The sequence below is a fragment of the Rutidosis leptorrhynchoides genome, chromosome 6, assembly GCF_046630445.1.
Source record: "Rutidosis leptorrhynchoides isolate AG116_Rl617_1_P2 chromosome 6, CSIRO_AGI_Rlap_v1, whole genome shotgun sequence".
NCBI lineage: Eukaryota > Viridiplantae > Streptophyta > Magnoliopsida > Asterales > Asteraceae > Rutidosis > Rutidosis leptorrhynchoides.
In genome coordinates this window covers 439140381-439155163 of record NC_092338.1, presented here as the reverse complement: position 1 = coordinate 439155163, position 14783 = coordinate 439140381, and the positions used below count along the sequence as shown (strand labels likewise).

At 27.7% G+C, this 14783-nt stretch overlaps 1 long non-coding RNA gene across 1 annotated transcript; it reads right to left on the bottom strand.

Moving 5' to 3' along the window:
• Nucleotides 1-13403: 13403 nt before the first annotated feature.
• Nucleotides 13404-14084, bottom strand: LOC139852828 (uncharacterized). The gene is made up of 3 exons (XR_011761196.1): nt 14040-14084; nt 13668-13725; nt 13404-13515 (listed from the first exon to the last, which is right to left on the bottom strand). It is a non-coding gene; the product is annotated as an uncharacterized lncRNA (long non-coding RNA).
• Nucleotides 14085-14783: the final 699 nt, after the last annotated feature.

Sequence of the window (14783 nt, the reverse complement as noted above, 5' to 3'; positions counted from 1 at the left end):
GTTCGCGTCAATTAGGGTGTCTGTTTCCTAATTCTTAGATTACCAGACTTAATTAAAAAGGGCATATTCGATTAGATAATCCAACCATAGAATATAGTTTCGATTACTTGTGTCTATTTCGTAAAGCATTTAATAAAATAGTGCATGTATTCTCAGTCCCAAAAATATATATTGCAAAAGCATTTAAAAAGGGAATAATGAAAACTCACCTAATGTATTTTGTAGTAAAAATACATATGGTTATATTGAACAACTGAACAATGCAGGATTGGCCTCGGATTCACGAACCTATATCATTTGTATATTTATTAATATCCATAGTTGTAATTAATCATATATATATATATATATATATATATATATATATATATATATATATATATATATATATATATATATATATAAATGTATTAGTTATATCATTTTTAGGTTAATAATGTATTTATGTTTTATATGTTCATTTTGTATATAAAATTAAATTTTGTTATGTTATGTGTGTAAAATATATATATATATTTATGTATGTACTTCATTTGTTTATTTAAACAGTAGTTATAATTATACTAATTTAATATTAGTAAAGATAATGATGATAACATTAATAATACTCTTATGTTAATAAAAATTCCACTTTTGGTAACAATAATGATATTAATAATAATACTTGTAAAAATTAATTTTACTGGTAAATGATGGTTATGATAATGATTGTAGTAATTACCTAATAATATTGATAACAACAAAACTAATAGTTTTAGTGATATCTAAATAATAATTTTAGCAAAATTGTTAGTAATGATAGTAGTAATTTTAATAATAACAATACTAATAATTGGGATCATATTAACAATGTTGGTAGTATTTATTATTATACCTATGTTAATAATAATAATAATTCTTATATTTATATAATGATACTAATACTAATATTAATGAAATTAGTGATAACTTATATTATTTTCATAATAATAATAATAATCCTTAATGATAACAATAACAACACTTATACTAATAATAATAGAAATCTTATTAATGATAATATTAATAATTATACTAATTAAGATTAATACTTATAATGATAATAATTTTAGTAATAATAATACTAATAACTAATATACTAGTAACAATAACTAATGATAACAATTATATTAACAACAATAATAATAATAACACTAATAATAATAATGAAAAAAAAAGACTACCTCACATAAAAAGAATTCCAAGAGAAAACAGCCTCCCTGGGACTCGAACCCGTGACCTTTTGAAACCCGCAAACGCTCCAAACCATTGGGCCGTCACCCATTTTCTGATTTATAATCCCCCAGAATTCATTATAAGTCTTATTCTGTTTATACTTATTTATCTCCTTCTTCCTCACTAACTGGCATCGACCCCCAGCTCCATTTTTATTAACAAGGATTCAGTTTGATTGTTTTAGGATATGAAATAAATTCCCACACGTTTTATAATCGAAATACTAAATCATCAAATGCGAAAAAAAAAATACCGCTGCTGCTGCTCTATGTAAAAAAAAATCGATTTTGAGATTCAAAGCGTTTCAGACAGAAATTATAAAATGAACTAGGTTTCAATTCACCCTTTGAAGCTATTGGACTTATTATTTTAACTTGAATCGAAGCGAGTAACACGAATTTGATTGAAGAATAAGGTTTGACTTTTAAAAACCAAAGATTTGACTTCGAAATTGGAATTCATTAGAAAGAGTTAGAACTTGAAATTGTACAGAGAGTTTGGGTGAAGAATTTCTAACAAGATTGCGTTAATACATTTTGAAATTTCGTTCAAAATCGAAATATGGTTATAAAGTTGTTCAAACAGAGAAGTCGAGCTTTTGTTAATAAAAAGTTGTTTGATTTATCAGAATTAAACAAATGATAAAAGTTGTAATTGATGATTGATGATAGAAGGTAATTGAATCGTTTAACCACTGGATTGTTTGATTTATAGATCATATATGGGTGTCGACCTAATATACACAGACCAAGACAAGAACAGGCAAAAAATAAAAAAAAAATAAAAAAAAAAGATCACGATTGCTAACAGATTTTGTACTCTTCTAGGATGATTCGATTTCGATTGCCAATCTATTTCCAGACAGAATCCAAAATTTTGCTACAGTCTGAAAGTAACATGGAACAGATATGATTCTGATTTCCTGATATATATATATATATATATATATATATATATATATATATATATATATATATATATAATATTTATAATTAATAATTATAATAATCAAAATTCCAATAACAATAATATTAATAAATAATAATAGTAATAATAATAAGAGTAATAATAATATAATGGTATTGATAATTACAATAATAATGATCTTAATAAGTTTAAATAAAAGAAAATATGATAATAATGATACTAATAAGAATAATTAGAATAATAAATAAAGGAAATAATATTAGCTAATAATAATACAAGTATTAATCATAATTATGATTTTACTACTAGTTAACAAATCAAATGTAAAAATTTCAATTTCATAATGTTAATAATTTTAATATTAATATTAATAACAATAATGAATGTAATAATAATCATGTAATAATTATAATTAGACTTGTAATTACTTTTAATATATTTATATTACAAGTTATATCATATATTATATGAATGCATCTATTAAATACTTAATATTTTTGCATTTTATAAATATTGCAATATTATAGTTATTAATAGCAATCTTTTATATCTATAACTATATAGATTTACAATATTATCATATATCTATTTATATATATTTATAACAACTTAATTATTTTGCTTATTATTTTATATTTTTAATTCTAATTGATAAAAGGGTATTTTATTTATTCAAAAAATATTATATATACTTATATTTATTTTTTATATATATGTTTATGCTTTTATTTACACATGATTGTTCGTGAATCGTCGGGAATTGTCAAAGGTTAAATGCTCACATGAACACAGTTCAAAGTTTTCGAAACTCAACATTATAAATTTTGCTTATCGTGTCGGAAACATATAAAGATTAAAGTTTAAATTTAGTCGGAAATTCCCGGGTCATCACAGTACCTACCCGTTAAAGAAATTTCGTCCCGAAATTTGAGTGAGGTCGTCATGGCTAACAATAAGTATATTTTTCTGACGAATATGAGTTGGTAAATTGAGTTTTACTATCATTGAATAATATGAATAAAATGATTCGATTAATTGAAGCGTATGAATGAAGTTATCACAAAAGATCGAGATGAAGAAATGGAGATTTTTCATAACTTTTGATGTAGTCGCGATTGAATTTAGAAAAAATAAGGTGCGTCTTAACTTTTGACGTTGTTTTGGTTGAATTCCGAAATTCAAGGGATTTAAAGAAAATCTTCGAAATCTAAAAGATTTGATTCTTCGGCGAGTAAGGAAATTAAGATCACTATAATTAATGCGGAAATCTGCCTTGATTTCTTTGTCTGGTATTTTCACTATAAATGAACTTCCGTTCCATTACTTTCACCATTCCTATACTTTCTTCCTCTATTCCTACTTCTAAAATATTGTGGAAATACCCTATCCAGTTCCGATTCTTGATATTTTCCTATCTATGTATCTGTCATCCTTCTTTTCAATCTTCCACCAAAAAAAATCTGTTTACTTCTACTATTGCCTTGGGGGATACTATTCTTAATTATACCGTGTCTTTATATTGCTATTCGTATTAATATCCACGGTTTGTAACTTCTGTGTTGTTATTGAATTTTATATCTTCCTTTATATTTCAATGTCCCTGCTTCTGTCTCCTATAATTATTGACATCCACAGTTAATGCGCTCTCTTATTTGCTGCGATTTATACCCCCATTCTATTTCGGAGCTTCATGCTTTTGTTTACTTTTTGCGAGTAACGGTTCAGAATTCCTAGGTATGGAGTTTCGAATTATCATAATATACAAGGTAGAAAGGAAAGGTAGTAGCACGATTTGTTTTGTCAAATTACCTGAATCACTAAGAATAGAACTATCAAGAATATATTTTCTTGATATGTTCAGAAGTTAAGCAGAATGAAAGAGTTATGTAACATGACACATGATGACGTTAGAATCTGTGAATCATCATGTTCCATTTAGAAACTCAGCATGACTTACTGTAATATAATCACGTTGATCAAGTGTCATTATATTATACTAACTCATGCATCAGTTCCCAACATTACTCCAATAGCATTCATATTTTAGGCTCGAAAGTTTACAGAATATAGAAACTAACAGTTTCTATATGATGTAACACTGATTTCATGATAAGATTAATGATTTCAGATAAGAATAGTTATGAAAATATATTCAGAAATACGGAGGATATTTATAATGAAAGATACGATAATATCTCGGAATATCTAAGATCAGAGGATGATAGAAACTATTGTCTGCAAGGGTTTAGAGTAAGGAGCAAGATATTCACTAAAGATTTTAGCAGACATTGAATCATTTGGATTCTTTGAAGTCAAACTTATTCTTTGTGATTTGTCCACGGCTTTCTTCATAGTTTCGTATAATCTGCTTTTCGGTACTAAATTTTATATTGAATGTTTCCAATATAATGATACACAGGAAGCACGAAGAGGTATATAATTTCGGACGAGAATATTTATGAAAATATCCTCAGAAATATCGAAGATATTGATGATGATATTTTGGAATTTCTAAGTTCGATGGTTGATGGAGAAAGATTTTCCGCAAGATTTTAACATGACTTCGGAGCAAGATATTCTCCAAAGATTTCAACAGATCCAGAATTACCTGAATCCTTTGAATATAGGGTTTGGTCCTTGTATTTGTCCTTGGTCTCCTTCGTGGTTAGCTCAATCCGTTTTCCAGTTCCAACTTTTATGAGCTTTTCCAACATTCTATTCTTTATCATCAAACTTCTGATGATTAGGGTCGTTTACAGTTTTTGTTGCTTCATTCAACTTTTCAAAATTCAGAGTATTGGTTCGCGGACTGGGTGCTTTTTCAGAATTTTAGAATGGAAGATCATTATTCTAAGAGATAAATGTTATACATATAACTGTTGATGTAGATATGCTGTGAGTTTTCAAAGTACTGCTTGCCGATTCTTCTACATTTACTGCTACCATATCTGAATCATTGGTTATCGATCTGAGGTGATTTCAAGAGAATTGTGTTTTTAGATGATTAAACGCTGACGGTAATATGGTGGAATATAAAAGGTTCCCCAGTAACAATAAAAGGGCATACATATAAATCAAAGTGATAATAAGGTTGTTTCGAACGAAAAGTCGAAGTTGATTTGCTGGAGCTGTGACAAAATTTGCTACTTTGAAAGGAATTACTAAGTTATTTTGGGTAATAATAACACTAAGGAATTAGCACAACTATGTGTTAAACGTTTACTCAGTTTCCGAGAGTTTTTCAGATGCATAACTAAATGCATCAATCTTTTCTCCCGTAGATGAAGTGCGGTAGATTCATCCTATCGATTGAGGTGTTTTCAAGAATCATGAAAGGTTTGAACGCAGATTGTAATCGTCAAGATACAAATGAGGTTTAAAATGAAATCAAGTGGCAAACTTGAAGAATTATTTAGTTTCATATGTTATAATCAGTATTTTAATTCATTTTATTTGTCCAATAATTCATATGTAGTTTAATATATAATATTCGAATTAATTAATACGTGTCGTGACCCGTATACGTCTCAGACTCGATCACAACTCAAACTATATATATATATATATATATATATATATATATATATATATATATATATATATATATATATATATATATATATATATATATATATATAGATGGGTCGATATGATATGTCAAAATATTGTATACGTGTCCCGATATTTAAAATGCGTAAATAACAGAATGACGATAAATAAAGTGCGTAAAATAAATAACATAAATTAAATGACGATAAATAAAATTGCGAGAATGTAAATTACGATAATTAAATTGTGATAAATAATATGTAACCAGTTAGCTAGGAGCAGTTAGCTAGGATTTGGTTAGCGTGGATTCTTAACAAAATTTCTCATAGTTAATTTGTTTGTTTCTAACAATTTTTATTTTGTACAATGTTCTCTTCATTATGCCACTTATCGGATTCTGATAGGTCAAAATCCAAATATGAAATTGAATGAAAATGGTTATTCTGTGATGAACGGATTCGTATAGTTGTGGTTGCAAGTAGGATAGTAAATGACTGTTGAATCAGATTCGAAGAATGTACACTTTAACTTATTAATGTGAAATCTAAATATTCCTCGGGTATTACCTACCCGTTAAAATATTTTCACCATTAACAATTTGTACGAAAGAATTTTTAATTATAATCTTTATGAAAATATACTTACATATATATTCTCTCCAGATGTAATCATGGATTTAATGAGTTAATATGATATTAATCTCATTTGATTTACCGTTTGAACAAGAATATAAAATCTCTAAAACATTAGAGATTACATAATCGCCATGTCGAACGAAGATAATTGATGTAGAACGATATGTAGTATGATGATTATAATCGAGGTACAGAATGAGTCGTTGAGGCATGAATTGTTGATGGCACTGGTGCTGTTACTGATGATACTGTTGGTGCTGATGATGTTGCTAAAGCTGGTACATTTTGCACTACATTTTCCAAATTGATTACTCGAGCGCGAAGCTCGTTGACTTCCTCTATGGTTTCGGGATGATTGTTGGTCAGAACGAGTGGATGAATAAGGTTTAGAATTGTGGATAGAATATAATCGTTTCGAGATACTCTGGAAATGAGGCTGAAAATGGGGTTTCAAATAGGTTCGCCGGTAAGTGCTTCAGGTTCTTCGCCAAAAGGTGAATTCAGTTAGTGGATGAGATCGCCTTCTGCGCGTCTCCATTGATTAAGTCGACTATGAATCCATCAGATGAATTGGGGATGGATGATTGGTTGATTCATTCTGATGTCGTTGCTTCCGGAGCTTAGATGACTATCCATTCTGAATAATTGTTGGGATAACTATAGGAATAGATGTCGGAATCCGAGGGACTCGATCTAGTTAAGGGATTCATCTCGTACGATCAGATGAAGGATTTTCGATAAGAAATAGATTATAGGATGTAGATTAGTACCCTGCAATACATAATTTACATATGCATATATAATACCAAAATCTCATAAGTTACAGAGGAATCTACGGAAGCTGTCAGGCAAAGATAACAATAACAGATACGCTAAGATATGAATTAGCAGATACGCTAAGATATGAATTTTGTCTATACACTATTCATGCAGTCAATGTAATAAGATGTGTCTAGACTAAGAATGATAAGAAGATGATTTTCGACTAGAAATGATAAGCAAAACTTTTGACATGCAGACACGGTCGAAGTCCAGACTCACCAATGCATCCTAAACAAATTATCAGTTAGACACACTAATGCAGACCTGGTTCTCTAAGACCACCGCTCTGATACCAACTGAAAGGACCCTTCCTAATCCATCCGGACGAAGTCCATATCGATTATAAACGATTCACAACAGTTGATTACATCGCGAGGTACTTGACCTCTATATGATACATTTTACAAACATTGCATTCGTTTTTGAAAGACAATCTTTCATTACATTGAAATTTGACGGCTTGCATACCATTTCATAATATATCTAACTATAATTAACTTATTAGTAATCTTGATGAACTCAACGACTCGAATGCAACGTCTTTTGAAATATAACATGAATGACTCCAAGTAATATCTTTAAAATGAGCAATTGCACAGCGGAAGATTTCTTTCATACCTGAGAATAAACACGCTTTAAAGTGTCAACCAAAAGGTTGGTGAGTTCATTAGTTTATCATAACAATCATTTCAATATTTTAATAGACCACAAGATTTCATATTTCAATACACATCCCAAACATAGAGATAAAAATCATTCATATGGATTGAACACCTGGTAACCGACATTCACAATATGCATATAAGAATATCCCCATCATTCCGGGATCCTCCTTCGGAAATGATATAAATTTCGAAGTACTAAAGCATCCGGTACTTTGGATGAGGCTTGTTGGGCCCGATAGATCTATCTTTAGAGTTCGCGTCAATTAGGGTGTCTGTTCCCTAATTCTTAGATTACCAGACTTAATTAAAAAGGGCATATTCGATTAGATAATCCAACCATAGAATATAGTTTCGATTACTTGTGTCTATTTCGTAAAGCATTTAATAAAATAGCGCATGTATTCTCAGTCCCAAAATATATATTGCAAAAGCATTTAAAAAGGGAATAATGAAAACTCACCTAATGTATTTTGTAGTAAAAATACATATGGTTATATTGAACAACTGAACAATGCAGGGTTGGCCTCGGATTCACGAACCTATATCATTTGTATATTTATTAATATCCATAGTTGTAATTAATCACACACACACACACACACACACACACACACACACACACACACACACATATATATATATATATATATATATATATATATATATATATATATATATATATATATATATATATATATATATATATATATTTATAAATGTATTAGTTATATCATTTTTAGGTTAATAATGTATTTATGTTTTATATGTTCATTTTGTATATAAAATTAAATTTTGTTATGTTATGTGTGTAAAATATATATATATTTATGTATGTACTTCATTTGTTTATTTAAACAGTAGTTATAATTATACTAATTTAATATTAGTAAAGATAATGATAATAACATTAATAATACTCTTATGTTAATAAAAATTCCACTTTTGGTAACAATAATGATATTAATAATAATACTTGTAAAAATTAATTTTACTAGTAAATGATGGTTATGATAATGATTGTAGTAATTACCTAATAATATTGATAACAACAAAACTAATAGTTTTAGTGATATCTAAATAATAATTTTAGCAAAATTGTTAGTAATGATAGTAGTAATTTTAATAATAACAATACTAATAATTGGGATCATATTAACAATGTTGGTAGTTTTTATTATTATACCTATGTTAATAATAATAATAATTCTTATATTTATATAATGATACTAATACGAATATTAATGAAATTAGTGATAACTTATATTATTTTCATAATAATAATAATAATCCTTAATGATAACAATAACAACACTTATACTAATAATAATAGAAATCTTATTAATGATAATATTAATAATTATACTAATTAAGATTAATACTTATAATGATAATAATTTTAGTAATAATAATACTAATAACTAATATACTAGTAACAATAACTAATGATAACAATTATATTAACAACAATAATAATAATAACACTAATAATAATAATGAAAAAAAAAAAGACTACCTCTCATAAAAAGAATTCCAAGAGAAAACAGCCTCCTTGGGACTCGAACCCGTGACCTTTTGAAACCCGCAAACGCTCCAAACCATTGGGCCGTCGCCCATTTTCTGATTTATAATCCCCCAGAATTCATTATAAGTCTTATTCTGTTTATACTTATTTATCTCCTTCTTCCTCACTAACTGGCATCGACCCCCAGCTCCATTTTTATTAACAAGGATTCAGTTTGATTGTTTTAGGATATGAAATAAATTCCCACACGTTTTATAATCGAACTACTAAATCATCAAATGCGAAAAAGAAAAAAAAAATACCGCTGCTGCTGCTCGATGTAAAAAAAAATAATCGATTTTGAGATTCAAAGCGTTTCAGACAGAAATTATAAAATGAACTAGGTTTCAATTCACCCTTTGAAGCTATTGGACTTATTATTTTAACTTGAATCGAAGTGAGTAACACGAATTTGATTGAAGAATAAGGTTTGACTTTTAAAAACTAAAGATTTGACTTCGAAATTGGAATTCATTAGAAAGAGTTGGAACTTGAAATTGTACAGAGAGTTTGAGTGAAGAATTTCTAACAAGATTGCGTTAATACATTTTGAAATTTCGTTCAAAATCGAAATATGGTTATAAAGTTGTTCAAACAGAGAAGTCGAGCTTTTGTTAATAAAAAGTTGTTTGATTTATCAGAATTAAACAAATGATAAAAGTTGTAATTGATGATTGATGATAGAAGGTAATTGAATCGTTTAACCACTGGATTGTTTGATTTATAGATCATATATGGGTGTCGACCTAATATACACAGACCAAGACAAGAACAGGCAAAAAAAAAAAAATTAAAAATAAAATAAAAAAAAGATCACGATTCTAACAGATTTTGTACTCTTTTGGGATGATTCGATTTCGATTGCCAATCTATTTCCAGACAGAATCCAAAATTTTTCTACAGTCTGAAAGTAACATGGAACAGATATGATTCTGATTTCCTGATATATATATATATATATATATATATATATATATATATATATATATATATATATATATATATATATATATATATATATATATATATATATATATATAATATTTATAATTAATAATTATAATTATAATAATCAAAATTCCAATAACAATAATATTAATAATTAATAATAGTAATAATAATAAGAGTAATAATAATATAATGGTATTGATAATTACAATAATAATGATCTTAATAAGTTTAAATAAAAGAAAATATGATAATAATGATACTAATAAGAATAATAAATAAAGGAAATAATATTAGCTAATAATAATACAAGTATTAATCATAATTATGATTTTACTACTAGTTAACAAATCAAATGTAAAAATTTCAGTTTCATAATGTTAATAATTTTAATATTAATATTAATAACAATAATGAATGTAATAATAATCATGTAATAATTATAATTAGACTTGTAATTACTTTTAATATATTTATATTACAAGTTATATCATATATTATATGAATGCATCTATTAAATACTTAATATTTTTGCATTTTATAAATATTGCAATATTATAGTTATTAATAGCAATCTTTTATATCTATAACTATATAGATTTACAATATTATCATATATCTATTTATATATATTTATAACAACTTAATTATTTTGCTTATTATTTTATATTTTTAATTCCAATTGATAAAAGGGTATTTTATTTATTCAAAAAATATTATATATACTTATATTTATTTTATATATATATGTTTATGCTTTTATTTACACATGATTGTTCGTGAATCGTCGGGAATTGTCAAAGGTTAAATGCTCACATGAACACAGTTCAAAGTTTTCGAAACTCAACATTATAAATTTTGCTTATCGTGTCGGAAACATATAAAGATTAAAGTTTAAATTTAGTCGGAAATTCCCGAGTCATCACATGAAGTTGCGTTGAAATTCAGTTTTAAAAGAAAGTGATATACAAGATTAGAAGTGATAAAAGTTGAATGGTGGTAGTCTGCAAACCCTCTACCTTTAAAAACAAATGGCGTTTTTTTACCAAATCAAACATGGGACATTCATATATGGGAAATTTAAAGATAGTGGAGTGGGTGTGGGACTAGAACTAGATGGCCAACAAAATTCATCCTAGTGGACATGATGAAAGGAACACGTTAACACTGCATTTGTTTTTGTCGAAGCTTCATGTGAACCCCAAATAACCACGCATATATTTTATATTAGGCTGTTCGAATGAAGACCCCACCCATTATTTTATCTAGTCGACATATTTGTTTGCAAAGTTAGACGTTAAAGAAAAATGGGCCGATGGGTTTTGGGCAGGAACAGTACCCATCTGTTTTGACAAGCATCGAATTTTTTTTTTATAAAGGAAGTACATGGAATGCATAATTTCAAGTGGGTGTTCGGTAGGACCACTACAATTTACATTGACTCAACTAGTGGGGGACAAAATGGTTAACATGGTAGACCATATTGGGTGACAAGTTACTAATGATATTTAAATGGTTGTGGTTCTGTGGAAATTATAGAATGACGATACGGATGATTATGATGTTACACGATGATGATAACGTGATAGAATAGAAGAGGATGATGAATATGGATGTTAGGATGATAATGGTTAATTCATGATTATGATTACGGGTTATGATATGACGATGATGATTTTGGATATATGATATATGATTCAAGATGATGAGTGATGTTATGGACATGAGATTCACGATAATGAATAATGATTTTTATGATGATACTTAGATGATGTTAGGGTTAGGATGATGATCATTTTATGATATTAATGATGATAACGGTATAGATATAGAATGATGGTGATTAGGAAGTATGAGTGATGATGAAAAGTGCTACTAATTATCAAAATCATTGATAATTATGGTTTGATTATAAGTTGATATGGATCGTGAGCATGGTGGAGATGGTGGTATTACGTTAATATAGATGGTGATATTGATGATGATGATGATGATGATGATGATGATACCGTAAATTAATGATGGTGAAAGGGTATAATTCTTATTATTATTATTATTATTATTATTATTATTATTATTATTATTATTATTATTATTATTATAAATATATTATTATTATTATGATTTTTATTAATATTGTTATCTAACTAATATTATTAATATCATTATATTCAAAAGTATCAATTTTTATAAAAATTATTATTATTATTATTATTATTATTATTATTATTATTATTATTATTACTACTACTACTAGCTTAAGACCTGCGAATTCGCGGGTTTTTTTTAGGGATGAATGAAAATTAGTTTGTATATTTTATAATATTTTATATAGTACTATGTTGTTAATAGCAATTCAGAGCTGCAAATAGACTATAGGGATTACATCAAAATTTAAACATAAACAAAAGTAAAAACAATTAAAAATCAAATTAAGTTTCTTATGTTTATTCCACAGTTTTTATTTTTTTATTTTCACCGAGCATCATCAGAACAATTCTTAACCATTTAAAGTCAGTCTATCAATCAGATTAGCAAGGCATCTGGTTAAAAGATTTCTTTTGAATTATAAGACCAAACCCATGTGTTGGCGTGAGGGAGCGAGGAAAGAGTAGCCAATAAGTCAAGTATTTCATTCCTAGTTCTTCCTGTAGGAGCTCTACTCCAATTTCGGCGAGTGTTCCAATGAGATCAATCTCAAGAAATTCTATCTTACACCTGCGCTTCTTTCGCAGATTCCAATGCGAATAGTCTTCTATACCTGCATTTAATTGGGTTTCCCGAGCCAAATATCCTCCCAAAATTTAGTGTTCCTTCCTTGACCAATTTCTTTTTTAAAGGAGTTAGTAAAGTTCAAACCAAAGTCATTAAAGCTTAAGCCATTTTTAACAATAGTCGCCCATGTGGTTCCTGAGAAGGAACTGTTAAGGTCAGAATTCTCCTCAAGACCACCCATTTACCATATATATTCTTTATATTTCACATTTTGTTTTTAAAATGTCGACACCATTTACTAAAAGAGCTTGATTTTTTTCTCTATTTAAGAATGAATTTAAGAACAAATGATATATCTCCGAGATCTATAAACGGAAGACGATAATCCTATGGAATTATGGCTGCAAGCAACATTTAGGTTTCTTAATAAAACATGAACCTGCAAGTAACAGTGGTATTGATTCAGATCAAAACTTCTTTCAATTTCTTATCGAAAGTGAACTCAAATACTACACACGAGCAATAGAAACATAAACTCAAAACAATGAAAAGTAAAGCTTTAAGAGAATCAAAAGGAGTCCAAGTACATACTCTGCATATCCTTAATGTGATGGGCCACCACTACCCATATCGTGTTAACTCCGAAATCCTGAAAGAATAAACATAAGAAACATTAGTCCCACTATGTTGAAACACATATTGAAATCCTCCTGAAAATTAGAAATATATAAAATGAAATGTAAGTTACAGTGAACAAAAATAATATGTTATCAGTATGTACAAAGTTGTAACTTCACAAAATTATTATTATAAAATACCAATTTTGAAAAGAGAGCTTGCGGGTATACATGACCAAATTTATAAAACCAATTTGGACCATTACCTAACCCGTGCTGATATTTTGACATATCAAGCACACTTTCAGAAGACCACACTTTAGCAATCATATATACATCAACTTACCAGAACCCCGATTCATTTTAAGCGCCTTTGACAATATATACATATTGATGTCAAAGCTAAGGGGTATAAAATACTATTAAATTTTACTAGGAAATACTATTAAATACGATACAATTTTACACAAGATATTTATTTATTTATTGAATGGATATACTTAAACCTTGCTACAACACTTATAGGCAGTGTACCTAATCGTACAGTAGTGTAGTTTTTAGTAAGTCCGGATCGTTCCACAGGGAAAATCTTTTAATCAAAGCTTAACGCTATATTAGTTTTATTTTATAAAAATACAAATATATATATAAGTAATATTATTATTATAAAGGGAGGGTTTTTACCGTTTAATGACCGGTTTGTCGATTTTAAAACTGTAGTCGCAGTTAAAACAAAATATAAAATATTAAATAAATAAAAGACTTAATTTAAAGCGTAAAGTAAATAACGATAATGAAATTGCGATAAATAAAAGTGCGATAAAATAAACTTGCGATAATTAAAAAGTACGATGAAGAAGGAAAAAGATGTGTTTTGATGTTCACCAAGCTGCGAATTTTATAGGCATGTGGGCTGGAAAAGTGGCTCATGCGATCGCATGGGCTTTGCCCTTCAAGGCCATGCGATCGCATGGCCAGCTGGGGAGGCTCACATGCCTTTATTTTTTCTGCCGACGGTTTTTAATAATATAATATATAATATATAAATAATTATAAGAATTATTTAAATATTATATTATATTTATGTGCA